Below are 6,317 nucleotides of genomic sequence, written 5' to 3'. Positions count from 1 at the left end.
CTCTTTTTCTGTTTTGCATATAGGGTTATCGTTACCATCTTTCTAAATTCCATATATATGTGTTAGTATACTGTAATGGTCTTTATCTTTCTGGCTTACTTCGCTCTGTATAATGGGCTCCAGTTTCATCCATCTCATTAGAACTGATTCAAATGAATTCTTTTTAATGGCTGAGTAATATTCCATGGTGTATATGTACCACAGCTTCCTCATCCATTTGTCTGCTGATGGGCATCTAGATTGCTTCCATGTCCTGGCTATTATAAACAGTGCTGCAATGAACATTGGGGTGCACGTTTCTCTTTCAGATCTGGTTTCCTCGGTGTGTATGCCTAGAAGTGGTATTGCAGGGTCATATGGCAGATCTATTTCCAGCTTTTTAAGAAATCTCCACACTGTTTTCCATAGTGGCTGTACTAATTTGCATTCCCACCAACAGTGTAAGAGGGTTCCCTTTTCTCCACACCCTCTCCAGCATTTATTGCTTGTAGACTTTTGGATAGCAGCCATCCTGACTGGCATGTAATGGTACCTCATTGTGGTTTTGATTTGCATTTCTCTGATAATGAGTGATGTTGAGCATCTTTCCATGTGTTTGTTAGCCATCTGCATGTCTTCTTTGGAGAAATGACTGTTTAGTTCTTTGGCCCATTTTTTGATTGGGTCATTTATTTTTCTGGAATTGAGCTGCAGGAGTTGCTTGTATATTTTTGAGATTAATCCTTTGTCTGTTTCTTCGTTTGCTATTATTTTCTCCCAATCTGAGGGCTGTCTTTTCACCTTGCTTATAGTTTCCTTTGTTGTGCAAAAGCTTTTAAGTTTCATTATTTTTGCTTTTGTTTCTAAAATTCTGGGATGTGGGTCATAGAGGATCCTGCTGTGATTTATGTCGGAGAGTGTTTTGCCTATGTTCTCCTCTAGGAGTTTTATAGTTTCTGGTCTTATATTTAGATCTTTAATCCATTTTGAGTTTATTTTTGTGTATGGTGTTAGAAAGTGTTCTAGTTTCATTCTTTTACAGGTGGTTGACCAGTTTTCCCAGCACCACTTGTTAAAGAGGTTGTCTTTTTTCCATTGTATATCCTTGCCTCCTTTGTCGAAGATAAGGTGACCACAGGTTCGTGGATTTATCTCTGGGCTTTCTATTCTGTTCCATTGATCTATATTTCTGTCTTTGTGCCAGTACCATACTGTCTTGATGACTCTGGCTTTGTAGTATAGTCTGAAGTCAGGCAGGTTGATTCCTCCAGTTCCATTCTTCTTTCTCAAGGTTACTTTGGCTATTCGAGGTTTTTTGTATTTCCATACAAATTGTGAAATTATTTGTTCTAGTTCTGTGAAAAATACCGTTGGTAGTTTGATAGGGATTGCATTGAATCTATAGATTGCTTTGGGTAGTATAGCCATTTTGACAATATTGATTCTTCCAATCCACGAACACGGTATATTTCTCCATCTGCTTGTGTCCTCTTTGATTTCTTTCATCAGTGTTTTATAGTTTTCTATGTATAGGTCTTTCATTTCTTTAGGTAGATATACTCCTAAGTATTTTATTCTTTTTGTTGCAGTGGTGAATGGTATCGTTTCCTTAATTTCTCTTTCTGTTTTCTCATTGTTAGTGTATAGGAATGCAAGAGATTTCTGTGAGTTAATTTTATATCCTGCAACTTTACTGTATTCGTTGATTAGCTCTAGTAATTTTCTGGTAGAGTCTTTAGGGTTTTCTATGTAGGGGATCATGTCATCTGCAAACAGAGAGAGTTTCACTTCTTTTCCTATCTGGATTCCTTTTACTTCTTTTTCTGCCCTGATTGCTGTGGCCAACACTTCCAAAACTATGTTGAATAGTAGTGGTGAGAGTGGGCACCCTTGTCTTGTTCCTGATTTCAGGGGAAATGCTTTCAATTTTTCACCATTGAGGGTGATGCTTGCTGTGGGTTTGTCATATATAGCTTTTATTATGTTGAGGTATGTTCCTTCTATTCCTGCTTTCTGGAGAGTTTTAATCATAAATGGATGTTGAATTTTGTCAAAGGCTTTTTCTGCATCTATTGAGATAATCATATGGTTTTTATCTTTCAATTTGTTAATGTGGTGTATTACATTGATTGATTTGCTGATATTAAAGAATCCTTGCATTCCTGGGATAAAGCCCACTTGGTCATGGTGTATGATTTTTTTAATATGTTGTTGGATTCTGTTTGCTAGAATTTTGTTAAGGATTTTTGCATCTATGTTCATCAGTGATATTGGCCTGTAGTTTTCTTTTTTTGTGGCATCTTTGTCTGGTTTTGGTATTAGGGTGATGGTGGCCTCATAGAATGAGTTTGGAAGTTTGCCTTCTTCTGCAATTTTCTGGAAGAGTTTGAGTAAGATAGGTGTTAGCTCTTCTCTAAATTTTTGGTAGAATTCAGCTTTGAAGCCATCTGGTCCTGGGCTTTTGTTTGCTGGGAGATTTCTGATTACAGTTTCGATTTCCTTGCTTGTGATGGGTCTGTTAAGATCTTCTATTTCTTCCTGGTTCAGTTTTGGAAAGTTATACTTCTCTAAGAACTTGTCCGTTTCTTCCAAGTTGTCCATTTTATTGGCATAGAGCTGCTGGTAGTAGTCTCTTATGATCCTTTGTATTTCAGTGTTGTCTGTTGTGATCTCTCCATTTTCTTTTCTAATTTTGTTAATTTGGTTATTCTCCCTTTGTTTCTTAATGAGTCTTTCAGTGTTGTCTGTTGTGATCTTTCCATTTTCTTTTCTAATTTTGTTAATTTGGTTCTTCTCCCTTTGTTTCTTAATGAGTCTTGCTAATTGTTTGTCAATTTTGTTTATTTTTTCAAAAAACCAGCTTTTAGCTTTGTTGATTTTTGCTATGGTCTCTTTAGTTTCTTTTGCATTTATTTCTGCCCTAATTTTTAAGATTTCTTTCCTTCTACTAACCCTGGCGTTCTTCATTTCTTCCTTCTCTAGTTGCTTTAGGTGTAGAGTTAGGTTATTTACCCCCTCCCCCTTTTTAATCATCTTCTCTTTTTATTCAAAGTAAAATTTCATTTTGCTTTCAGAGGTGAAGCTCAAAAGTAATATGATGCCTCAGACATTGGAGAAGAAAAGACAATACTATTTAGACAAGTCAGAGCAGAGCCACTGTGATGAAACTGCACTTCCTATAAGGCTGACCAGCTGCACTTTCCAGAGACCAGTCACAAGGATAACCTCACATCCTGGCAATGTGGTCAGACACCGTCAATGTGAGGGGACCTTGGAGAAGCCCCCAGCAAGTCTGTGCGTTCAGGAGACTGCAGGGTCTTCAGGCCTACAGCCCAGTAGGAGACCCTTTCAGGACCATGGACAGCGCAAATGTTTGCAGGATCTTCGCCCAGCTTGGTGTGGGTGAATCCCTGGGCCGTGTTGGTGCCTGGTCTCTGCACACCAGCCCTGAGCCCATCCTTGCCCAGTCTTCAGATGGGGCAGAGCTGGGCCTAGGATTGGGTCCTGGAGTATTTCAGTCCATGGGGTCTCAGAGAGTCAGACCCAACTGAGTGATTGAACAGCAACAATGAGCAACAGTTTCAGAGTCAGGGCACCCGGGGCTGGAACAGGAAACCTAAGGAAGCTGGGCTTCTCCCAGGTGTAATGGCCATCCCTTCTTTGGTTGGGGGCATGGCTGGAACTCAATAGCTTGGGGCTGCAAATCTGAACTGATACCACTCTTCCCCTAGAGGGCATCTGGGTCAGGGCCATAGTGGTTGGACCGACACCACGTAAGCTGGTTGCTCTCCTTTCCAAGTGCATAAACTCACACACATGCCCACAATGACAGTTTCTGCCCTGGCCAGAGGCAGGACTGGTATCTAAGGTAGCTTCATCCCCTCCAAGTGTCCATGTGATTGCTGTAAAGGCAGCTGCTGCATTAGCAGGAAGCATCACCAGAGCAGGAGGTCTTGATGTGGGAGCCCAGAGGAGGATGGAATGTGCACTGGGACCATCCAGGCCAGCTTTCCAGAGCACCAGGTTGTTTTCAGCTTGCTGCCTCTGTGCTGGATGAGAGAGCAAGAAAGTCTGTGCATCTGCTCTTCAAGAATGGAGTCTAGGGCCTCCCTGGTGGTGCAGTAGTTAAGAATCTGCCTTGCAATGCATGGGACACCAGTTCAATTCCTGGTCTGGGAAGATCCCTGGGGCATCTGAACTGGTGTACCACAACTGAGCCGGCACTCGAGAGCCCAAACCCACAATCCACATCTACTAAGACCAAGTGCTGCAACTACTGAAGCCTGCACACCCTCAAGCTTGTTCTCCCCAACAAGAGAAGGCACTGCAATCAGAAGCCCTTGAACCACAACTAGAAAGTAGCTCCTGCTCGCCACAACTAGAGGAAGCCCACACCCAGTAACGAAGACCCAGCACAGGCAAAAATAAAAAATAAAATAATTTTTTTTAAAAAAGAATGGGGAGAGGGATGGGTAGGGGGCGGGGCCGAGGGCGGCGAAGCCGCAGCCGCAGAGCTGGCGGAGAAGCGAGCGGCCGAGAGCAAAGGAGGGAGGGAAGGAAGGAAGAGAAGGAGGAGGATAGGCAGGCGGGCACGGGGGTCGGGGACTGAGGCAATAGAAGAAGGCGAGAGCCCGGCAGCTGCTTCGCGCTGTGTTTGCTGCACAGGCTTTTGGAGGGAGTCGGCCGTGGAGTCGGTCGAGGAGAAGCGGGCACCGGCGGCGTTGCTGCTGGCGCCTGGGGGCGGGGGACTGGGGAGGAGAGAAAGGGGGGTCGCTGCGGTGGTTCTCTCGCTGTCGCGCTCTTCTTGCCTTTCTCCTGGCTCCGTGGGCTCCTCCCGGCGTCTCCCTCGCCCCCGGGGCCCCGATCCCCGCCCCCCGCGGTATGTCTTGATCCCGAGCAGCGGGTTTCATGGGGCTCCTCAGGATTATGATGCCGCCCAAGTTGCAGCTGCTGGCGGTGGTGGCCTTCGCGGTGGCGATGCTCTTCTTGGAGAACCAGATACAGAAACTGGAGGAGTCCCGGTCGAAGCTAGATTCTGAGATTTCATTGTAAACCAACAAATTAGCCTCCCGGAGTTTTATGGAAGCTGGTAAGAAGACGTGAGTATCAGCGTTTTTGCACGAGTTTGCTGAGCTCCACATACCACAGGCTTCTGCAATACATGAACCATGAACTTCCAGATGTTCAAGCTGGTTTTAGACAAGGCAGAGGAACCAGAGATCAAATGGCCAACATTCGCTGGATCATCAAAAAAGCAAGAGAGTTCCAGAAAAACATCTATTTCTGCTTAAAACTGTTGAAAATTCTGAAAGAGACGGGAATACCAGATCATCTGACCTGCCTCTTGAGAAACCTGTATGCGGGTCAGGAAGCATCAGTTAGAACTGGACATGGAACAACAAACTAGTTCCAAAGAGGAAAAGGAATACGTCAAGGCTGTGTATTTAACTTATATGCAGAGTACATCATGAGAAACGCTGGGCTGGCGGACGCACAAGCTGGAATCAAGATTGCCTGGAGAAATATCAATGACCTCAGATATGCAGATGACACCACCCTAATGGCAGAAAGTGAAGAAGAACTAAAGAGCCTCTTGATGAATGTGAAAGAGGAGAGTGAAAAAGTTGGCTTAAAGCTCAACGTTCAGAAAACTAAGATCATGGCATCTGGTCCCATCACTTCATGGCAAATAGATGGGGAAACAGTGGAAACAGTGGCTGACTTTATTTTTTGAGGCTCCAAAATCACTGCAGATGGTGAATGCAGCCATGAAATTAAAAGACGCTTACTCCTTGGGAAGAAAGTTATGACCAACCTAGACAGCATATTAAAAAGCAGAGACATTACTTTGTCAACACAGATCTGTCTAGTCAAGGCTATGGTTTTTCCAGTGGTCATGTATGGATGTGAGAGTTGGACTATAAAGAAGGTTGAGTACAGAAGAATTGATGCTTTTGAACTGTAGTGTTGGAAAAGACTCTTGAGAGTCCCTTGGACTGCAAGGAGATCCAACCATTCCATCCTAAGGGAAATCGGACCTGGGTGTTTATTGGAAGGACTGAGGCTGAAGCTGAAACTCCAATACTTTGGCCACCTGGTGCGAAGAGCTGACTCGTTTGAGAAGACCCTAATGCTGGGAAAGATTGAAGGCAGGAGGAGAAGGTGACGACAGAGGATGAGTTGCTTAGATGGCATCACTGACTGAATGGACATGAGTTTGGGTAAACTCCGGGAGTTTTGATGGACAGGGAGGCCTGGAGTGCTGCAGTTTATGGGGTCGCAAAGAGTCGGACACAATTGAGCAACTGAACTGAACTGAGCTTTTCAGTTCAGTGTTA

The sequence above is a fragment of the Odocoileus virginianus genome, chromosome 3, assembly GCF_023699985.2.
Source record: "Odocoileus virginianus isolate 20LAN1187 ecotype Illinois chromosome 3, Ovbor_1.2, whole genome shotgun sequence".
NCBI classification, from domain to species: domain Eukaryota; kingdom Metazoa; phylum Chordata; class Mammalia; order Artiodactyla; family Cervidae; genus Odocoileus; species Odocoileus virginianus.
Note: the sequence above shows the minus strand (reverse complement) of the source record.